We start from the raw sequence: 24,701 nt of genomic DNA, 5'->3' as shown, positions 1-24,701 counted from the left end.
GTGGCTTCCTTCTGGCTTCAGAGCACATTTAATTTCTCCTCTAGTGACGCACTGTTCCCCCTCGGCCCCTCCTCCTCCTATCCTGTCCACCGCTGATGATGCCACTTACTCGGGAAGAACAAGAGGGGAGGAGGGGCCTGCAGGGAACAGCGCGCTTCAGCCAATAGAATGCCAGCAGCTTCCCTGCTTATCTCTGCCTCTGCCTGTGTCTGTGTCCTCCTGTCAGCTGCCTGACTGACCGTCAGATCGCCGCGGAACCCCGGTTGAGAACCACTGGTCTAGACCCTGGATGTCTCTTTTAAAGAGAACTTGTCACCAAAAAAAATCATCACACAGGGGACTTGGTCCCCTGTGAGATGGGGAGGAACAAATACATTTTTAATTGTTAAAAATTAAAGTGACACCCAAGCATATAAAATACCCCCCCCCCCCACATTTACACTTATACAAATGTAAAGCACGTGGCGGGGACCCTATGCCTGAAAACATCAACATGTTGCATATTGTTGCACACCGGAATGAGGGCAATAATTTTAGCCCCATTCTACCTTCGTAATGCTAAACTAATGGGGCTTTAAAAGCATTGCCTATGGAAAATACAGGGTACTGACATGTTTAGAGTTTGAAAAATGTTGGGTATTTATTTACTCGGTGCAGTCTCTGATTTTATATTTTATCCAAAAATTTGGTAATTTATTGCATTTTATGCCCCCTAAAATTAACTGTAATGTGTTTCTTTTTTTGATGAAATTTTGCGGGCAATAACTAGGTTGTCTGCTTTCAGAAAATATATAATGTTTGGGGGTTTTATGTAATCTTCAGACTGTGTGCAAAAAAACACAATCGGCTGACAGGTTTAAAGAAGTTCATCTTCGGGAACATGTTACATGTTCCACCCGTAAGACCACTTTCACACTGGGGCGGTTTTCAGGCGCTACAGCGCTAAAAATAGCGCCTGTGTAGCGCCTGAAAAAAAACGGCCCCTTTCACTCCAGTGTGAAATCCGGAGGGCTTTCACACTGGAGCGGTGCGCTAGCAGGACGGTGAAAACAGTTCTACTAGCCGCATCTTTGGAGCGGTGAAAGGAGCGGTGTATTCACCGCTCCTACCCATCGAAATCAATGGGGCAGCGCAGCTCTACTGCCGGCAAAGCACCGCTGCAGCGACACTTTGCAGGCAGTTTTAACCCCTTTTCGGCTGCCAGCGGGGGTTAAAACCACCTGCTATCGGCCGCAGACCGACGGTAAAGCACCGCTAAAAATAGCGCCGCTTTACTGCCGACGTCCGCACCGCCCCAGTGTGAAAGGGGCCTAAGATATGTTAACTTTTTTTTTTTATTATTTATCTGGCTCCTAGATTCAGAGCAAATTTGTCAAGCTCTGCTTTAAGGCCCCTTTTACACTGGGGAGGTTTTCGGGCGTTTTAGCGCTAGAATTGGCCTCTAAGTGCCTGTAAACTGCCTCCCATTCTCTGCAGTGTGACTTTTCACACTGGGATGGTGCGCTTGTGGGATGTTACGAAAAGTCCTGCAAGCAGCATCTTTGGGGCGGGTTGGGTGCTGTATTTGGCATTCCCAAAACGCCCTGCCCATTGCAATGAATGGGCAGCGCTTACAAAGAGCCTTAAAAGCAATCCGAAAGTGCTGCAAAATGGTTTTTAACCCTTTTATGGGGGGGGGGGCTTAAACCGCCCCGCTAGCGACGCTTTAGTGCTAATGGCGAGCGTGGTCCGTGAGAAAGTTGTCTGTCTGTTCTAAAGAAACCTTGCATTGAGTTAACCTTAATAGGGAGTCCATTTTATTTGGTAAATGATCTCATCTCTGAGACAATCGATGCTTTCTGCCTTTCCCATCAATAATGTAGCTGGTTTTGGTCAAAGATCACTTGGTGTGGATAACGTGTTTGGCGGACTTAAGAATTCCTGAATATATATATATATATATATATATATATATATATATATATATATATATATATATATATATATATATATATATATATATATATATATATATATATATATATATATATTATATTATTATTAATATTATATTATTATATAGTGCCAACAATAATAATAATATATATTATATAATGTATATATTTTTATATATTAATCTAATATTATATATATATATATATATAATATATCCGGTTTTTGCTGTAAAAATGACTCAACTACAGGAAAAAAATGCAATTGTTACTCAAATATTTTCACTTTCGATCTCCACAATAGAGGATTGGTGGTATAATTAAGACTGAGTCACAAATGTGCTTAATGGCTTTGTGATGACAAGCCTCTCAGTCAGTAAGTAGTCAGCATTGTATTGTGTTCTTACATGTGACAAGGAGAGGGGAGCTTTACATTCTTTATGTATCCAGACCTTTATAACATCTCCATTAATCTGTGGTTGGTGTTCTTATCATCTCATTTACTTAATAGCTTTTCCCTAAAAGCAAAATAGAAAATAATTTCAAAACTAACCTTTTGGCTTTATGAATTAAAAAAAAATAACGTGATATGTAAACCCTAGCAACTGGCTGCAGGCAATTGGAGGGAGAGCCTAAGGCAGGGGTGTCCAAACTTTTTTCAAAGAGGGCCAGATTCGATGAAGTGAACATGTGTGAGGGCCGACCATTTTGCCTGACATTCTTTGAACCATTAAAATTCGGTCATTCGAGCACTCATACCTGGCCCAACAAAAATTCTCGTGCCTTTGTCGCGCTCGTTTGCCTGACACACAGACGAATGCTCTGTTCTTTGGGGGTACCGTTAAGTCTTAATGGTACCCCACACATTGGAAACATGGGGTGCTTTTGGTGCAGCGCAATTAAAAAAAAAAAAAAAAAAGCTCTGGGACTTCTTTCCCTGCATTTTTGTGGGTATGGAAGCCCATTGAAATGCATGGGCTGCCCTACACACAGCATGCAGCCATGCAGATGTGAACCAAGGGCTTATTGGAGGGGCAGTAAAACTACATGGTTAAGCTGTTTTTACCACCCCCAACTTCTCCCCCTTTAGCTGCAGAGGGAGCAGCTGGGGGTGTACACATGCTGTGGCTGCAGCTGGAGGTATGCTCAGGGTGAATGGGCCTGCACTGCAACTACCCCGCAACTGTGTAGACTGCACAGTTGCGGTATAGTGATGCTACATTTACAGGCTTAAAACAGGTGGTGAGGAGGCAACATAATGCCTCTTTACCACCTTTCAAATGCCTCTGAAAAGCGATCTGTATATGGATTGCTTTTCAGAGGAGCAGCAATCCTGGCTGCTATCACACACACAAGCACCACAAAAGCAGTTCTGATGGTACAAGAATGGGGGGGGGGGGGGTCTGGATTAAAAGTAACACACATGCATACACATACACACAGACATACACACATACAGACACATGCATACACATACAGACACATGCACACACACACATACAGACACATGCACACACATACATACATACATACACGCACATACACGCACATACAGACATACATATACACACACACACACACACACACACACATACATGCACACAGATACATACAGACACACATACAAACACACATACATGCACACACATACAGACAGACACACATGCACATACGCATACATACAGACATACATGGACACACACACACACATGCAATCATACATGCACAGACACACACACACATGCACATACAGACACACATACACACACACACACACACACACACACACATACATACATACATACATACATACATACATACATACATACATACATACATACATACATACATACATACATACAGACAGACATGCACACACACACACACACATATAGACACACATGCACACACATACATACAGACATGCACACACATGCACAGACACACATACATACAGACACGCATACATACAGACACACATACATACAGACACACATACATACAGACACACATACATACAGACACACATACATACAGACACACATACATACAGACACACATGCACACACACACATGCACACACACACATGCGCACACACACACATACATACATACATACATACAGACACACATGCACACACATGCATACAGACAGACATGCACACACATACATACATACAGACATGCACACACACATACAGACATGCACACACACACACATACAGACAGACATGCACACACACATACAGACACGCATGCACATACATACAGACAGACATGCACACATATACATACAGACACACATGCACACATATACATACAGACACACATGCACACATACAGACACACATACATACATACAGACACACATGCACACACACACACACACATACACATAAATAAAGCCTTTTTAAAACGAATCTAGCTTGTAGTACAGTACCTTTCCATTCCATTTCCTCATTCAGCCGGGTACTGCACTGTAGGGGGAAGCAGAGAGCACAGCACACTCCTCTGCACTTTACTTTCACTTTTGAAGCCAACGGAGCTTCACACAGTGCCGGGGATCGGCTCATTTGACAGCCCTGATCCCGCAGCACACCAGGCGGGCCGTTCAAAACCGGACTGCGGGCCGCGATTGGCCCGCGGGCCGGACTTTGGACATGCCTGCCCTACATGTTTCATCAGATATGACGTCATTGTTCCAAGCTGCCAACCCTAAACTTCAGCTTTAACCAATGGATACCCAAAACATATTCTAGAACATAAATATACACTATGTTACCAAAAGTATTGGGACGACCGCCTTCCAACATCAGTGCCAATGCGCTTCTAGAAGAATGGTCAAACATTCCCATAGACACGCTCGCAAACCTTGTGGACGGCCTTCCCAGAAGAGTTGACGCTGTTGCAGCTGCAAAGGGTGGGCCTTCTCAATATTGAACCCCATGGACTAAGACTGGGATGCCATTAAAGTTCCTGTGCGTGTAAAGGCAGGTGGCCCAATGCTTTTGCTAATATAGTATATATGAATATTTAGACGCAGTTCATCCAATTTTAAAGTATATGCCAAGCTACAACATTTTAGTCTACTTTTGGTTAGGTTGGGGAAAAGATAGAACACTTGTTGTGTTACCGCTATCCCCAACTTTCTCTCACTGACTTCAGATTAACCAATTAGAAATTGAGAAAAAAATCATGGACACACAGACAATTAGAAGCTGATTGCAGAGATGCCTAACTTTCTTTCTCTAGTGGAGCCTCCTATAGCTGAACAACTCTAATAAGGTTTGTACGCTGTAACTTACCGCTGTAAAAGGCCCTGATGATACCTGCACTTCTCATCTCTGCTGGATCTGTAATGGAATTTAGAGCGCCGCTCAAAGCTAAGAAATTATCTTGGTTTCCTCTAGTCCTCAGAGATAGGGTTGGGGGAATGAGCAACTGAGACTGGGTTCACACATGTGCGGTTTCCAGCCTGGGGTCCGATGTGTTCCTGTTCACTGGTTCAGGCGCGATTCAGGACCAAATTTTTACCTGAATCTGCACCTGAACCGGACCCAAAAACTCATAGGACCCTTATGGAATTCGCACCGTGGCCACCCCAAATGTGTGAACCGGCTCCATATGAGAACCGGTCGCACTTGCATGTCATGTGAAAACCACATCCAATTTGCACATATATGAACCCGGCCTTATCCTCCAGTGGTGAATGCATTGTTTGTTAGCCACACTCCCAGTCCGGCTGCAGTGTAGAAGTGGGTATTTGACAACCTCAGACAGCTCTCCTTCGCAGGCCATAACCGATGCGTTTCCCCTTAGTCATAGAGGTGGTTTAGTGGGTTATTTTCTTCATATATGCCCGGGATATGCAATTAGTGGACCTCCAGGTGTTGCAGTCCCATGAGCCATAGCAAGACTCTGACAGCCACAAGCATGACTCCCAGAGACAGAGGCATGAATGGACTTGTAGTTTTCCAACAGCTGGAGGTCCGCTAATTGCATATCCCTGATATATGCCATACTGAAAATATGAAAAAATATTCCAACCTGTGCTAAGCGTTTTACAGTTTCGATCAAAGCAGATCTGCCCATGTAGCATGCAGGAGGCACTGCTTGTCTTATGACCTCTAGGCACCATGGTGCCACTACTACTCACATTTTTGATTCTTTACTCCATACTAAAGAGGAGTGCAAGTAATTGTGAGCCCCTCTGCAAAATCAGAAGCATGGCTTTGCCCTGGGAGTGAATAAAATGTGCAATCTTAAGATAAACTATTTTAAAATAGAAGTTTGGTTACATTTTTCCCTTGCTATGAAGCAGCAGCTTAGTGACTTGCCTGTAATATAGTGTGGACCATGTGCTCTTGATGGCTTCATTGTGCAGAAATCGTCTCCACGCTGCCGCTACATCTTCCTCACAGTCCTGATCTTCATGCGCTCTTTACAGAAGGTTTAGTAATAATCGTACTCCAAATATTGGGTTTTTTGGGGGGTTTTTTCAGACCAAGCCTCTAATTTGAAAATGGAATTGATTAATGTATAATTTTCTGATTTCAATTGTTGCAGGTATTCTGGCTTCCTATCGCATTTTGTAATCTTCTTCTAATTTTCATTCTAAACCTTTCAGAGATGTTAACATGAAGGTTATAGCCATGATTTATTAAATTTCAAGCGTAACTCCACTTTTGTGGGGGGGGAAAAAAAATAGCACCTAAAAAAAAATATACCGTATCCTATACAAGTCATATTGTAATGTAACGTTATTAAAAATGACCTTTCCTTTTCAATCTGCAGCATGGTGTACAGAACGCCCCCCTGATATGTAATTTCCTGCTTGTGTGATTGGCTTACTGATTTTCCCAGAAGCCTGCACTAAGATACAAATTACATTTTGAGCATTTCCTGCAACAAATTTTTTTTTTTTTGTGACATACCTCCTGAGGAAAACCACATCCCAAGGGATGCTGACCTTGCAAGTTTCCTCATTAGAGCCCTGCAAGTGTAGCAGCTGACTAATAATTATAAAACCCACTCCCATACAAATTCAGATGCCCATGGACACGGACAAACAAATAGCTATTTCTCCAGGATAACAAAAAATCCTTTGTATTCACACCGATTTTTGAAAGTAGATCCTGCACTACTGTTTTGCAATTTTAGGTGTGACTTGCATAGACATTTGTGCATGAAGTCAGACTGATGTCTTCCAAGTCACACCAGAACACGTGTCTCAATGCCTTGCTTCACAGCCATGGCAGGAATTACACCCCCTGTTGTATTTGGCAAGGTGGTGTGTCCGCCGTCTGCAACCTATACAAGTGAATGGGGCCGCTCTGCAAACATGCGTGATGGAACTGGTTTATGACTTGCTAGTGTGGTGATCATGGGGTTAAAGTGTTACTAAATCCACAACAGTCAAATCAGTCTGTATATACCGTAAAGCATGCTTGTTATACTCGTTGTAGAACGTAAGGTATTAATCCTTCGATTTGTGTAAAAAGGCTATTTGATTGTGTCTTCTCTGATCCTCCCTCCCTTCCCTCTGTCTCCAATCCATCTGTTGATGGTACAGAGCCTTGGGGGCACTCCGCACAGGCTCAGTTTGGTGTGTATTGCTAGAGTTTTTTGGTTTTTTTCTTCTTCTTTCTTGGGAGTGTGCATTTGATCGGCACAGGGCCAATCAGCACTGTCCAGAAATAGGGTCAGGGGTTATGCAGTCTCATAGGACAGTCAGCGTAGAATGAAAATTCCTCCTACAAGTTTTAATCTGACTCTGATAGAAGCACAAGGCTGCTCTATACTGCTGATAAGAAAAGCCATTTAGCAGTTTATATTTACTTAAAGAGGAAGTAAACCCTGATGAGTTTACTTCCTCTTTCATTCCCTGCAAAGGCAAAGCATAATGGACTACTATGCATCGCATAGTAGTCCATTATGTGTCACTTACCTGACACAGGAGCAAGCGAAGTCACCGCTGTCCCCTGTAGTCCGGCGCGTCCATCCTCTCGGGGTGTCTCGCTGCTCCGCCGCTGTCATTCGGCGAAGCCGAGATGACGTCACAACCGCGAATGCGCACGGGAGCCGACACGCGTGACATCTTCATTGTTGACGATGCCACGCTCAGTGCAGCTGAGCGCCGCTGTCTACGGCGCATGCGCCGTAGACAGCGGTGCCTGTCTTTCGGCAAATATCTCCTAAACCGTGTAGGTTTAGGAGATATTTCTTGGACCTACAGGTAAGCCTTAATCTAGGTTTACCTGTAGGTCAAAGTGTGTTGTAAGGGTTTACAACCACTTTAAATAATTGCATTCCCATGTTCTGTGTACTGTGGGAGACCAGATGTAGTGAATGCAGGGTCCTGGATTTATTACCACTTTGAATCAGGAGGTGAGTTCATTGCCTTCTCACTGCCTGTCAGATACGCTGAGATGTAATCCGAATGTGGATTGCTTTTCAGAGAGTGCTACTAATTTGAACCTGCCCTAAATATCATTTCAAAAATGCTATTTATTTGCAGTGTCATTTTCTATTATCTGCTTCATCTGCTGCCAATTCCCACACTGTGTAAAGAAAACAGGTGCTTATTTAGCTGTTACTGACAGCCGTACTGTAAATGCCTGAACATGTACAGGAGTGTCTTCCAGAAGAAGTTCCCTGCGAGCCGCATTAATGAGGACAGCCTGGCCGCTGGATTTGCTTGAACTAGCAAAAATGATTATGTGGATACCAAGCAATTTCTTATTCATTTCAAGGGTGTGGGCACATTAATTTGACATGTTGATATTTGATATGTGTGTAAGGGCTTTCATTAAGCATATGACAAAACAAATTCATCAGATAATATATTATGACCTGCCTGAAGAACAATAGATTAGTCAGGTAGGATTTCCTGCTAATCATTATGGGTAATCTGCCTTGCACAATTCACTTTCCCCACTACTAATACATTACAAATCCCGGCACAGCTACGTGCCTTCCAAGTCCAGCCTTTTGTACTTTATAGCTTTTCAGTTTTTTTTGCCTTCCCATAATAGTTTCTCAGAATGAAGCGTTCCTGATGCAAAATACTATGTAATGTTTATACTGAACATATTCTCTAATAGAAATGACCTTTTCAGGTCGGTGATCGGAGTTTAAGGTTAATTCCTTCCATCCGGCAGAGGCTGAAACCTTTTATTTTATACAGAAACTCTACATTCCGTCTGATTTTATGCACACAGCACTTTATAATGGCAGTAATTATATTCCCAACTTAAAATAGGAATATTTTAGTAATCTGATTTATAGAAAAGGATTGGATCATGTGACAGGTTGGGTCATGTTGGCAGTTAAAATATTAGATTATTATAATTATTTTCTTCATTTGCATTAACTAATGTCTAATGTAATAGACAACAGTGCTTTTAAAATGCCAAGCTGTTCTACTTACATTTTATTAAAATTTTTTACCTTATATGTCAGATCTTGTTACCTTGTAAAATAGGCTGAAAATAAGTGGAACTCCATCTAAAGCAATTGCTTTGTTTTAGTGGGGAAAAGGCTTAGACCCCTTTCACACCACGCTGCCCATAGTGGCGGCGGTAAAACGCCACTACTTTTTTTTTTTTCCGGTGCATTTCAGCCGCTAGCGGGGCGCTTTTACCCTGCTAGCGGGTGAGGAAGGGTTAAAACCGCCGGCAATACGCCGCAGTAGCGGCATTTTGCTGGCGCTATTACAGCACTGCCCCATTGATTTCAATGGGGAGTAGCGGTGGAGGAGTGGTAAACACATCGCTCCTTCACCGCTCCAAAGAAACTGCTGGCAGGACTTTTCCTAACGTCCTGCCAGCGCACCGCTGCAGTGTGAAAGCCCCCGGGGCTTTCACACTACAGACAATAGTGCAGCAGTTTTAGGGCAGATTGCAGGTGCTATTTCTAACGCTATAGCGCCTGCAAAATGCCCTGGTGTGAAAGGGGTCTTAAAGTGATATTAAACACACACTGTTTAAAGCGGGAGTCCACCGGGACTCCGCGTTTTTTTTTTTTTTTTTTTTTTTTTTTTTTAAAAGCCAGCAGCTACAAATACTGCAGCTGCTGACTTTTAAATAGTGACACTTACCTGTCCAGCGCGCCCGCGATGTCGGCACCCGAAGCCGATCGCTCGCTCGGCTGCCGGGTCCCGCCGCCATCTTGGGTATGGGAATCAGGAAATGGAGCCTTTCGGCTTCATTTCCCGGTTCCCTACTGCGCATGCGCGAGCCGCGCGGCGCAATCCGGACGGTCCCCGCTGCCTCTGGGAGCTGTGTGTTTCCCAGCAGGCAGCGGGGCACTTGCTGAAGGGGGCGGGCGCTTGCGGAACGGGGGCGTAACCTACGCCCGTTCCGCAGAGAGCTAGCCCGGAAGTGGGTGCAGTTACCTGGATTATCCAGGTAACTGCACCCCCCTCCCCCCTGAAAGGTGCCGATTGTGGCGCCGGAGGGGGGGGGGGGATTCCGATGAGCGGAGGTCCATTTTAGGGTGGACCTCCGCTTTAAGGTGGTAGTAAACCGCATAAAAAAAAACCCGAAATATGGGCACCTAGCAGTTTAAAGTGATTGTAAAGTCTTGTTTTTTTTCTTTAAAAATAATAAACCTGTTATACTTGCCTGCTTTGTGCAGTGTTTTTTTTACAGAGCAGCCCAAGATCCTCCTCTTCTCGGGTCCCTCGCCGGCTCTCATGGCCCCTCCCTCCTGCTAAGTGCCACCACATCAAGCAGTTTTCTATAGGGCCACCTGAGCTGAGCTGCAGCTCTGTGTGTCCATGTAGATATGGAACTGTGGTTTGGCCCTGCCCCCTCTCTCCTAATTGGCTAACTGAGTTTGACAGCAGCGGGAGCCTGCTGTGTCTCAGCCAATCAAGGGGGAGTCCCGGACAGCCGAGACAATCGTGGATTAAGATTGGCTCAGGTAAGTTTTAGGGGGGCTGCTGCACACTGAAGGTTTTTTGTATCTTATTGCATAGAATAGATTAAGATAAAAAAACCTTCTGCCTTTACAAGCACTTTAAGTAATAATGTTCTAGTATTCCTCACATACTAGTACTTTATGACAGACATACCTGAGAACAAAGCCCTCCGCTGAAGGCGCTTCCATCTTCACGCAGTCTTCCTTCTGTGTGCGCAGGTTTCGGCGATATGATTGGCCGAGGTGGCGATGACGTCGCTCCCATGCATGTGCGCAGGAGTCACTGTTTACAGCACGGCTCTGAACGAACAGCAAGGGTATGCTGTTCCTTAAGAGTGCAAGGTGCCTATGACACTGCCGGCTGCATCTAAAGTAAATATATCTTAAACATCGCACATTTAGGAGATATTTACTGTAACTTTTAGGTAAGCCTGCTCTGTACACTGTGTAGCAGAGCAGCTTGTTTGCCAATGCTACTGTGATATTCTTGGTGGTTTTACTCAAGTGTGGTGCTTACCAATGCATTCAGTCCATCCAGGAAATTCTGTTTTGGACTTGTTCGCCCAATTTTATAAAAAAAAAAAATGTAAAAGTTCCACAAAAACAAACTATTGTCCTTGCAGAGGTTTCCACCATCACTTCAAACAAAAAGAAAAAATTTCATTATGTCTCCTGGCATTTCTCCTGCAGTGCCGCTGCTCAAGCCTCAAGCCTTTGATCTGGTCCCTTTAGACAAACTGAGAGCACCACTGTGCCCCGTACAATCTCTGAAACCTTTCTGCTCTCTTGGCTCTCTCAGAACTCCCTACTACTCTGGACCATGCCCTGTCCTATGTAGACCTCCCTTCTTCCGGTTAGAGCCCTGAACTATGGCCTGCCGTGACACTATAAAGGGTGTGTGCACCTGCATGCACAAAGCCTGCTGATCTCTGGTAAAACCTGGACACAGGTGGAGGCTTCTCCTCCACCAAATCTCTTCAAAGCTTCAGAACCTGATTCTGGAATTGCAAAAATTCAGAGAAAACTGAAAAGGAAATATTTTCCATTCAAAACGGACATTCTGGAGCTCCTCAGTCAGCATCTGAGAGAATTCTGTGTGCCAGTTATCTTTTCTAACACAGTGGTAGGGCCTAGCGTGCCACACTACTCCCTCCCCTCCACACCTGACTGTTAAAGCAGAGCTCAGCTCCGCAATACTTGCCTCCCTTCAATGGTCCAGCATCCCTTGTTGGTGTCGGCATCTTCTATCTGGGTTGGGGGACTGCAGCCATCTTCAAGAGCCCCAATGTAACAGGACAACTGCACTACCGCAAGAGTGATGGGGGATGACGTCACTCTTGCAGTAGTGCAGTCGCCCTGTCACATTGGGGCTGTGCCGGAATTTAAACTGAGCTGCACTTGTGTGGCTGTGTACGTTCCATAGAAGACTATGAACATACTGGTAGGTTTCTTTTATTGTAGAAGAGACATTGCATGTCTCTTCTGCAATAAAGAGCCTGCCTACTCACATTTTTAGAAACTGAGACTGTATATCTGCTTTAAGGATGCTGTCGGCTTCAGAGCCGACAACCTCCTAGCAACCAGTAGCACTGACAGCAGGAGGAGCCTGGTGGGGAGGCCGAGACATTAGTTCCACGTGAAGTCTTCTCTCTACTCTGACAGCAGGCAGTGGATAGATTTGATAGCCAATAGCAAGCCATCTATTGACCATGGATCTGGCCAATGCTTGCTGTCAATCACATGGGGAGCAGACCTGATGAGGAATTGGCGTCTGTGAATCCCCATCAGGCTCCACCCACCCAATTTAAAAATCCTCTGCTTCTACACTAGCTGTGTGACAGCAGTAGGAAGAAGCTCGGCTGTACTGATGGCGGGGTGTCCGTATGGGCGCTCTGATCTCTGTACACCTCCACACACTGTGAGCCCCAGATTCATATATCGACAGTGAGGGAAAAAAGTATTTGATCCCCTGCTGATTTTGTACATTTGTCCACTGACAAAGAAAAGATCGGTCTATAATTTTAATGGTAGGTTTATTTAACGTTGAGACAGAATAACAAAGGTCTCCAGAAATACGCATTTCAAAAATGTTATAAATTGATTTGCATTTTAATGAGCGAAATAAGTATTTGACCCCTTTGCAAAACATGAAACCTGAGTAGTTGGTGAGAAAAACCTTTATTGGCAATCATGGGCCACTCCAGGACCTTAATGTGCCTCTTCTTGACCCTATCCTTTGTTGCCTTGGCCGTGTGTTGTGGATCATTGTCATGCTGAAATACCCATCCATGACCTATTTTCAATGCCCTGGCTGAGGAAATTGGGTTCTCACCCAAGATTTGATGGTACATGGTGGTAACACTATGCTGTGAAGAGCTGAAATCTTGCAGCGCCCGCAAGGTCCCCCTGCTCAAGAAAGCGCATGTAAAGGCTCGTCTGCAGTTTGCTAATGAACATGTGAATGATTCAGAGGTGCAGTGGGTAAAGGTGTTGTGCTCAGATGAGACCAAAATAGAGCTCTTTGGCATCAACTCAACTCGCTGTGTTTGGAGGAGGAATGCTGTCTATGACCCCAAGAACACCATCCCCACCGTCAAACATGGAGGTGAAAACATTATGCTTTGGGGGTGTTTTTCTTCTAAGGGGACAGGACAACTTCACCGCAACAAGGGGATGATGGACAGGGCCATGTACCATCAAATCTTGGGTGAGAACCTCCTTCCCTTAGCCAGGGCATTTAAAATGGATTGTGGATGGGTATTCCAGCATGACCATGAACCAAAACACACGGACAAGGCAACAAAGGTTGCTCAAGAAGAGGCACGTTACGGTCCTGGAGTGGTCTCTGTGATTGTCAACAAGGGTTTTGTCATCAAGTACCAAGTCATGTTTTGCAAAGGGGGTCAAATACTTATTTCACTAATTTAAAATGTAAAACAATTTATAACTTTTTTGAAATGCAGTTTTTCTAGATATTTTTATTGCACTTCTGTTTCACTGTTAAAGTAGCCTACCATTAACATTATAGACTGATCATTTCTTTGTAGGTGGACAAATGTACAAAATCAGCAGGGAATCAAATACTTTTTTTCCTCACTGTACTCACAACAGGTACATCTTTGTTGCCCACACCAGCATTTGTCATGCAGAGGTATATAGGACTTCTTCAAGAGGAGCTGCACCTTTAAAAAAAAATATTAAAAGCCAGCAGCTACAAATATTGCAACTGCTGACTTTTAATAAATTGACACTTACTTGTCCCAGGGTCCAGCGATGTCAGCGGCAGATGACGAGCAATAGCTCCTTTCTCCATGGCCCCCGCCGCCATCCTCTGTCAGGGAATTGGAAAGTGAAGCATTGCGGCTTCACTGCCCGGTTCCCTACTGTGCATGCACGAGTCGCGCTGCACGTCTCCACTGGTCGCCGCTGTGTCCTGGGAACTGTATGTTTGCCAGAACACAATGGGGGGGGGGGGCGAGGCATCTGCGCCTAGCTTGTCCCAGAAGTGGGTGCAGATACCTGGATTATCCAGGTATCTGCATCCCCCTCCCCCCTGAAAGGTGCCAATTGTGGCACCGGAGGGGGGGAGGGATCAGATGAGCGGAACTTCCACTTCATGGTGGAGGTCCGCTTTAAGCCCTTGTACACACGGTCGGAGAATCCGTCGGAATGTGTCGTCGGATAATCAGACTGTGTGTGGTATGCATCGGACTGATTCCGTCGGACCCAATTTTCCAACATGTTGGAAATATTTCCCGACCAACTGGGCCGATCGGACATACTCCGATCATGTGTAGAGAATTTTGATCGGACCAAGTGCCACGCATGCTCAGATCAAATTCCTACATCAAAGCTAGTGGCTACTAGCCTGAATGTAGTCCTATTGTAACCAAATTACGTCATCACGTTCTGAAAGATCGTATTTTTCTACAACTTTGTCCGACCGTGTGTATGCAACAGTTTCGGACAAGATCCGACGGGAAAAATCCGACAGGCAAAATCCGACGGATTTGGTTGTGGAAATCTCCGACCATGTGTACAGGGGCTAAGAGTGATTTAGACACCCTTTATGAACTCCCCTACATGTTCCTGTAGAGTTTAAATATTTTTAGCCCAGCTCTGCAGATCTTCATTGTGTGGCCTGGCGCCACACAACCTTTGGTTGTAAATAGTGCCACCGGTCCACGTGCCTACCGCATATGTGCGTCTCTTACTGCATACATCTGATAATGGCTGTGTCTGCCATGATTTTCAGCCCCATCCGTAGAAATGAATGAGGCAAAACTGTGTATATGTGCAGTGGACACACAGCCTGGCGGCATTGTTTATAGCGAAGATCTCCAGAGCTAGACTGCAAGGCGTCTTGCACACGAACGTAACAATTTACTGATGTTTATACACAGGATAATGCTGGCAGAGGCTGACAACTGAAAGATACTGAGTAAAAAAAAAAAAAAAAAAAAAAGCACAAGTATTGTATTATGTACAATCGTATGCTGTGTTCAATATACTTCTCGTTACACCTTTTTGGCAAAGGGTTGTTAAAAGATGCTGTAAAGGAAAACTTCACGCAAAGTGAAGTTGCCCTTTAAATTCTGTGGGTCTTGGTTTTTGTTATTTTTTCTATGTTTTGGGTCAGTGTGTTTCCCCTTACTTTTGTTTTGGATCAGAACCAAGGTCTGGTGTTTTTTTTTATATCTGCCCCTGATCAAATCATTAAGTATAAAGCATGCATGCTGTGAAGTAATCGCCCTGACACAGTTTGTCCAGTGTGAAAGTTACTTTCTGTTTTTATTTCCCCCTTTTTTGACATTTATATTAAACCGGGTGAACATGGAGAAAAACGAGCAAGGCGTGATATATGCAAAACATTATTGCGACATATTGCTGTATTACTGTAACAAATGTATGTATATATGCTTTCAGCTGATTTAGCAAGTTTAGTAATTGACCATAGCTATACTAGATATCTTTGTAACTTCTTCCGCTTTCTTCCAGATGAGACGTTGGATGTTGATGTCATGTCTGTCTTGGGTGCACTTCTCGGGAAAGGTGGCACAGTCTTTTTATAATTCTTTATGATTCGGCTTTGAGACAAAGGGGGGGTATCTGAAGTAGAATTAAAGGGATTGTAAAGTGAATTTTTTTTTTTTTTTTTTTTAAATAACAAGCATGTTATACTTACCTCCACTGTGCAGCTCGTTTTGCAGAGTGGCCCCGAACCTGCTCTTCTAGGGTCCCTCGGCGGCTGTCTCGCCTTCCTCCTGCAGGTGCTTCTCACGTTCATGCGAGCTCCCTCACATGGTGAGAAGCATCTGCGGGCGCGCTCCCGTGATACAGCCGGTGGCTATAGCCGCTCTCTGTATCACACGGCCCTGCCCCCGGCGCTCCGCATCAGTGGATGTAAATGAACGCAGCACGAGCCAATGGCTGCGCTGCTTTCCATCCATCCACTCCAGCCAATCAGCGGCCAGGCTGAACGGTGGAAAGGACGTCGGGGGATGACCGCGGGACTTTTAAGGGGTGAGGTAATTGTTACCCCAATAGGTGTCAGTGACACATACATACACAGTCATGGGTCCTACTGCTCCATCCCAGGTCCAGATCCTGTACATAGTACCTGAAATTATCTGTTCATAAGAGGATATAAAAGTGTCAACATGTGTATTGGATGAGTTATACCATCTTTTTGTTTGATGGCTACCTCTTGTTCCTGAGCAATAATCACAATGAAAAGGATATATAGAATCATTTGGTCCCCTCAGCCTCTTCCTCAGGTACAGGGACTTTCTTGCAGTGGGAGGCGTGTATCCACGTGCTTCTTCCGGCCACTTTGACTGATGTGGTGGTTGTTAGGAGAACCTGGAAAGGACCATCATATCTGGGTTCAAGGGTGTTTTCTCACAAACTTCTTCACCAGCACCGAGTCGCCAGAAACTAACTTGTGTGACCCTGTATCTATCTCTCTGAAACAAAGAAAACACTTGCGAAGGGATACGGATTAATTCTCGAGATAAAGCAGTCACATAATCAGTCAATACATCAGATTGGAGCTGTAATTTGCGGTGGAAAGTAACAACCCAGTCTGGGGGCCGAACCAAACAGTATCTCATAGGGTGACAAGCCATGGTTTCCCCTTGGAGTGTACCTAACACTAAATAAGGCTATGGGCAGGCTATCTGGCCAACTCATTCCCGTTTCCTGAGACATTTTAAGCATTCTAGAGTTTATTGTACCGTTTAACCTTTCCACCTTCTCACTGCTCTGAGGATGGTATGGGGTGTGGATTGCTAGTGTTACCCCTAAGGCTGCCCATATTTCTTTGGTTACTGAGGCTGTGAAAGCCAGGCCCTGGTCACACTTTATAACCTCTGGGACTCCATATCTGCACACTATTTCCATTAAGTCTTTTAGCCGTGGTTTTTGCCGTCATGTTGGTAACGGGATAGCCTTCTGGCCACGCAGAGAACATGTGAATGACAATCCATGCATATTCATATCGGCCACTCTTCGGCATCTGGATGTGGTCGATCTGTATCCTTTGAAAGGGGTACTGGGCCTTTGCTAAATGCTTCAAAGGTACCTTTTCCCATTTTCCGTTCTTCCTGGGTTACATTTAGCACAGATGATGCATGACTTGCAAAAGTTGTTGGTAAGTGGAGTAATTCCCGGAGCTAAGTAGTAGTTGTTGATCAGGGCGTTCATCAAAGTTTTTGACAGATGAGAGGCACCGTGGGCCCACTGTACCACTGTAGGGAACATTGATCGTGGCAGACACGGCCTCTTGTTTAATTCCATGGTCCCTTCAATTTCTGTAGCTCCTTTCTTTATCCACACTTCTTTCTCTTCTTTGTCAACTGCTTCTTGTTGCTCCTTGAGATAGGTCCTACTCACAGGAGGGTTTTGTAGAATCATGGTGGTCTGTACAGTTTCCTGAGGGGTGTCCACTGTATCAACCAGGATGGGTGTATTCACTCTGCTGACCACTTATAGCGTTCCCTTTGCAGCTTGTTTTGCAGCAGTATCTGCCAGGTGGTTGCCTCGTGCTTCTTGAGAATTCAGCTTGCCGTGTGCCTTTACCTTAAAGCGGAGGTCCACCCTAAAATGGACCTCCGCTCATCGGAATCCCCCCCCCCTCCGGTGCCACAATCGGCACCTTTCAGGGGGGAGGGGGGTGCAGTTACCTGGATAATCCAGGTAACTGCACCCACTTCCGGGCTAGCTCTCTGCGGAACGAGCGTAGGTTACGCCCCCGTTCCGCAAGCGCCCGCCCCCTTCAGCAAGTGCCCCGCTGCCTGCTGGGAAACACACAGCTCCCAGAGGCAGCGGGGACCGTCCGGATTGCGCCGCGCGGCTCGCGCATGCGCAGTAGGGAACCGGGAAATGAAGCCGAAAGGCTCCATTTCCTGATTCCCATACCCAAGATGGCGGCGGGACCCGGCAGCCGAGCGAGCGATCGGCTTCGGGTGCCGACATCGCGGGCGCGCTGGACAGGTAAGTGTCACTATTTAAAAGTCAGCAGCTGCAGTATTTGTAGCTGCTGGCTTTAAAAAAAAAAAAAAAAAACGCGGAGTCCCGGTGGACTCCCGCTTTAAGTATAGCCACTTGTGCTGGTAGGAGTAGGGCATTCATTAAGTCCCTCATAGCTGCACTGTGTTTTACAGGTGTACTTGCTGCTGTCAGGAACCCTCTGGTTTTCCAAATGACCTAGAAATTGCAGGCAAAGCCAAGGGCATATCTTGAGTCTGTATGTATGTCAGCTCTTCTTCCTTCTGCCAACTTGCATGGCATTGTTGGGGCCTGGAGTTCTGATTCTTGGGCAGACGTGGAGGAAGGTAATGCTGAAGCCTGAAGAACTGTATCTTCAGTGGTGACTGCGTATCCTGTGTGGATTAAGGGTGTCACATCGGAGTAGAGTGATGTTATCGGGGAGAAGCAAGGCACACTGGAGTCTGAGGTGTCTTGCTGAAGACAGGTGTTTTGGGCTGTACTTGGTTTAGTATAGCAGTTATCTCATGAGGGGCAAGGAGTATTAAAGGATGGCCCAACACCGGGTCAGCAGTTTTGTCCAAAAGGGCTTGGGCTGCAAAGATGGCTCTGAGACAGGAGGGTCCCCCCTTGGCCACTGGGTCCAGTTGACAAGAGTAATAACCAATGGGTCTAAGCCTGTTCTCATAGGCCTGAGCCAAAACTCCTGTGGCATGTCCTTGTCTCTCTGAGACAAACAGTTTGAAAGTCCTTTCATAGTTTGGAAGGCCCAAAGCAGGGGCCATGGAGAGGATCAACTTCAGAACTTTAAAATTGTCCACATCTTCTGGGGAAAGTGAGAAGGGATCAGATTTTAGGACACCATAGAGAGGTTGCATCAAAAGGGAGGCTTCCGGGATCCAAGAGCAGCAGTAGGAGATTAATCCTAGGAAAGCATGTAGGGGCTTTTGACCTTGAGGCAAGGGGATGGCTTTGATTGCAGTAACTCTTTCTTCGGTGAGATGTCAAGGAAAACCACCTTCTCTTTGCGCCACTGGACCTTTTACTTTGAGGCCTTGCATCCTTGCTCGGCTATGTAGTGGAGGAGGCTTTCAGTGATAAGTCAAGCCTCTTGGCAATCAGCTCCTGGCACTTCTCCTTTGCCTCCTTTTGTTCTCTTAGCAAGGAGTTTGGCATACTCTGATGCCTCCTCCTTATTCTTCTGAGTGCGCTGCTTCTTCAGGGCAATACGTCTGTGAGTGTGTTGAAGAACTCTAGGTGTCATGAGGGGTACAAGATGCTGGATCTTGGGGGCTTTAGTCCTGGTCTTCTTACAGGTTGAAGAGCTGCGGACTCTGCTTGCCATTTTAGGACCCAAACGACGTAGAACAGTGTTGTCTGTGAGGCCAGGGATGTCCTTCTCACCTTTCCTGACAATCACCAAGTTCAACACACTTAAGTTGTCATCTACAATACAGCCACGCACAGACTTGCATTTGCGCTCGCCAGTCCTCCTGGGGCGGTAACAGAAGTGACCCTTACTCAATAGCAGACGAACACAGCCGTGGGTGAGAACTCCCTGTTTCATGGGGAAACCTTGCTTATCGTTGCCTCCACTGATGTGCACAACATATCCCTTCCATTCCTCACCCAAAGGATCAGCTGAAACTTCTGTGGCCATGCGCTTCTCATTAAAAAGTACGCAGCTTGCGTTCATCGTCAACTTCAATTAGCTTCTGGCAGCCAGTGGCTGGGAAAGAGATATTAAGCTTCATGTCTGCACAGCCTATCTCAGGTCCCCCGCCGGTAAGAGGCTTTCAGAGAAGTTTGAGGTGTCGCCACGTTGGAGGGTATCTGCACAAAGCAGGAGGTCATCTACATACTGAAGGCGTACAATGTCTGGATGTAACTTCATCCAGGTGTCCAGGATGAGGGCCATTGCCTTGGATTGTATTGGGAGGGGGAGTTCTGGGCACCTTGTGGCATAACAGACCAGGTGTAGCAAGCAAGTGACACAGGTTTGCCTGAATCCTAGTGGAGAACATACATTTGATCCGGAGAAGGCAGAGTGGTGGGCAGTCATGTCCCTGGTACTGAGCGCTTTCATGTGGGTCATAGTTGGGGGCCTAGTTGCTTGTGGGCAGACTTCCGAGCGTTCCCTTCTGGAGTGCAGTTGTCACAAACATGCGGTGTTAGTTCAGGTGGGCGTGAATACGGTGTGTCAGAGGCCATCATGAGAGGAGCTACCTTTTATACTGCTCTGTGCAGATTCTAGGCCCTTTGCTACTAATAACAACATCTCAAGATCCATTACGCTATACTCGTGATAGGAGCAGACCCTTTTGTAGTGACTCTTTAAGACCTGAGACAAATGCAGCTGCCTGCATGTGTTTATGTGCTTTAGCTAGTGTGCTAAAACCCAAATCGGTAAACATTTGTGTGATTCTAATGCATAGGATTATGCAACTTTAGATCACTTCCCTTTTTTTTTTTTTTGATGACCACAATTCATGACGCCCAGAATATATATAACTTCCCCATTGTAATATTATTAAAACTTGTATCTAGTTAAAAATCAACATTTTAAAATCCCCAATTATTTCTAATTAAGCTTAAACACAATTAAAACCATTTGAACAAATATAGCACATTTTGCTGTTAGAACAGAAGCACCTTTCAACTTCAATAATGCAAGGATAGGCAACGACAACTAAAACAGTCCTTAGTACATAATGCTACTTTGATTGTAATATGTCCCGGAGGACATAGCACAGCGGGGGGGGGGTGTCACTTGGAAAAGAGGGGCGGTGTCTACTTTCTGGGGACCAGACGCCATTATAGGGCGGTGGCTGACTACTTGACTTCCTCTTTTCTGGTTTTCTGTACACATATACAATATTACCATTTTGATTATTTTGGTTAATTTCATGTTCTGTAAACCCTTCTTTATGAATAGCTTTTGTAACTTTAAACCAAGCGTCTGCTGCTCGCAGCACCCCGTGATCTGGCAACAGACCTTTTACGTTTAAAAATATTACACCATTCATCTGGCTCTAGCCCACCACCCAAATGCATAGTGACCCCACAAACTTTGCTAGTTTCTTTCCCCTTTTGACAGCATCTTCTCCCTCTCACTCCAACACCAAATGACAAGCCAAACTACCCTCCTTAGGTCTCTCTAATTTCTGTTTCATCGTTGGCTATTGTGAAGTTTATGTGTACGGGCTCAGGATTTTTATGGCAGTTTTGTGAAGCTGTTCTGGACTCAAAAGGGTCCGACAATCCTCTGACTGACACCTGTCCTTGTTCGGACCACCACCCAATATATAACACTACTTTGCTACGTTCTGTCTTGATGACTGGGATATTTATGTGTCTGCTCAGGTTTTTAGACGGGTCACGAGGCTGTTCTGGACTCAAAAGGGTCCAACAATTCCTCTATCCGTCACCTGGTACCGGTTCAGGCTATATCAGAGTCTCAAGTTAATGAGGACAAGTCAAGACAAAAGGATAGAGAGAGAGAAAGGAATGTCTACAGTGTTTGACTGCCATGCAAGTCTCCTTAAACGCATCTTCCCAAAACGTAGAGCAGTCACAACCTGTCCACCCCCGAGGTGGCCACAGGTAGAGAAGCAAACCGAGCAATATGTGACCACTTATTACTCTCAACAAGACATTTAACGAACAGATAAGGAGTACAGTAATTAATATTCAATCCACCTCTTCAAATGTCATTTTTAATGTTATCTGGCCGTCCCAATACAAATCCCAAGCTTCTTACTCTACTCTTCCCTACCTCTTCAAGTCCTTCTGGTTGTTCAAGGTCAACCTGTAAGGGACACCTCTCGTCTCCCTGTCCTCGTATTCTTGATTCAGTTTCTATAACTTGAATAACTTAAATTTGACTGGGTAATGCACATTTAATTTGAACACCAATACATGTGCAGTCTCCAGGAATAAGGGCTTATAACCAAGAGACTCGGTTCTATATCCTGGCTCCACTACTTCAACAAGACCCCAGCCTTCTTCATTTATGGCAAACAGTCCACAAATACACTTAGGACATGACATTACCAACAAAATACAAATAAAACAAACCAACTACACAACAAGATGTGTGACAACTGTAGAGAAATACAGGATTGTCCAGATCTCACGGGAACACCACGCCACAGCTGGGCATATTCCTGATGCCCCCCCCCAGTCCCGTGCTTCACCGCACCCACGCTTCATTGCACAATTATTTATTCCCCAGGAGGAGTTTAAACCACGTCAACTAACTTATCCGTGACCATATAATCAATCCCTCATTCCCAACAGCCACCACCAAACACAAGATCGATCAACAAAATAAAACAGAACAAAACAATAAAACAGGCGGCAGAAATAATTAGTACAGGTTCAAAGGCTATGGGCAAGATATATACCTGTCTCTTTGCTGACCGTGGAGAGCCGATATAGACCGAGATTAGCCAATCGTGGGTACAGGATAAACAGTGGACTAGATGGACAAGATATCAAAAGTGTCTTACCGTTTCCTAGAGGTGATCAATCTCCACATCCAGTCTCCGTATTGGCTTGTCCCGGTCCCTTCTCGATCGGCTATCCTCTGTTACAGAGCCCACAGCCCCACGTTGGGCGCCAAAATGTTTTAGATCAGAACCAAGGTCTGGTGTTTTTTTATATCTGCCCCTGATCAAATCATTAAGTATAAAGCATGCATGCTATGAAGTAATCACCCTGACACCGTTTGTCCAGTGTGAAAGTTAGTTTCTGTTTTTATTTCCCCTTTTTGCTGTTTATATTATACCGGCTGAACATGAAGAAAAACAAGCAAGGCGTGATATATGCAAAACATATTCTTGCGACATATTGCTGTATTACTGTAACAAATGTATGAATATATGCTTTCAGCTGATTTAGCAAGTTTAGTAATTGATCATAGCTATACTAGATATTTTTGTAACTTCTTCCGCTTCCTTTGAGAGGAGACGTTGGATGTTGATGTCATGTCTGTCTTGGGTGCACTTCTCAAAAAAGTGGCACAGTCTTTTTATAATTCTTTGCGTTTCGGCTTTGAGACAGAGGGGGGGGGGGGGGGGGTTGTATCTGAAGTAGAATTAAGGTTTTAGTAAGCTTATACAGTGATATTGCATATTGAAATGGGCATTTTAGCATGCTACCTATTACCACATATGACAATTTAATGTGATACCTTAGTCACATCCATTACACTTTCTGTTCTGGTGACACCCTGGAGTGCTTTATCCATATGTTCTAAAATTCATCACAGTAGTGGGAAGACCATTGGCCGACCTAATGGGTTTCCAGTAGCTACTTCTGCATTTGCTAAGCACAGACCTAAAGATAATCTAAAAATGCTAGTTTTATACAAATATTTAGAATTTCATGTTTTAAAGAAAAGTCACATATTGTATACATATATGGAATATGTATTCCAGAAAGAGTAGCCTACAGAAAAGGCTCGCTTGTCTTAAGGACAGGAAGTTTGGGGAAATTTTCCCAGTGGGAAGAATACACACAGTAATAAATCAGAATAACATGATACAGACTCCAGTCCTTCCCTACTCTGCTCAGAACTAAGGCCAGCCATACAGGGTTGGAATCGTACTGTTTATGGGCAGGATGTACCAAATTGATCGATCAACTTGGGTAAAACCAGCCTGCTGGATTCTCTTGCGATTATCGCTAGCAGCTACTATAGCCGTTAGTGATAATCACTGTCTTCTCCAGGCGGGGACGGCTTACCCAATCAGTCAGTGAGCCGATGAGAAGAGAGCAGGGAGCGGGGTTGAGTCGCGCTCTGTGTTGGAGTGCAGCTCAGGAGCTAGCCTGCTGGAGTACCCAATAGCAAGAGGCTTGCTTTTGTGAGCACTCAGCAGGGAATAGGACCGCTGAAGGAGACCCAAAAAGAAGGGGATCTGGGCTGCTCTGTGCAAAACCAGTGAACAAATCAGATAAGTATAACATGTTTGTTATTTTTTAAAAATATACTTTTTAGTATCACTTTAGGATAGGATCAAACCTTACAATCGTAAGTTCTTGGTTGTGTCTCTGTTTCCACTATGTAATCTCCATAATTTGATCAATATACGATTTAATTAATGAACAAACTATCTTGATGCTGCAGATTTGATGCAAAAAAAAAGCAATAATTTTCTGACTGATTGAATCTGATCTAAATCAATCAGAAGGGATATTATGGCTATTTAATTATCTATGGATTTGATCATTTTGATCAAAACGCACTTCGATCAAATAATTTCGAATTGCATGTGCCCACCATAAGAGAAATACGTGTGTGATTGGAGTTGGAGTTCTTCCTTAGCCTGTCATTGAACTAAATTCCTGTTTGTGACG

At 44.8% G+C, this 24,701-nt stretch overlaps 1 protein-coding gene and 1 pseudogene across 1 annotated transcript in view; one reads left to right on the top strand and one right to left on the bottom strand.

Moving 5' to 3' along the window:
* HOMER2 (homer scaffold protein 2) overlaps positions 1–24,701 on the top strand; it is a 315,280-nt gene that overhangs the window by 107,817 nt on the left and 182,762 nt on the right. The window lies entirely within an intron of this gene.
* On the bottom strand, positions 19,413–20,162 carry LOC143964292 (small ribosomal subunit protein eS6 pseudogene; annotated as a pseudogene).

This window comes from Lithobates pipiens, unplaced genomic scaffold (genome assembly GCF_037356315.1).
Source record: "Lithobates pipiens isolate NorthernLeopardFrog02 unplaced genomic scaffold, aLitPip1_a1.2 Scaffold_8, whole genome shotgun sequence".
NCBI lineage: Eukaryota > Metazoa > Chordata > Amphibia > Anura > Ranidae > Lithobates > Lithobates pipiens.
The sequence above is the reverse complement of the archived record's forward strand: the minus strand, read 5'-3'. Positions and strand labels throughout refer to the sequence as shown.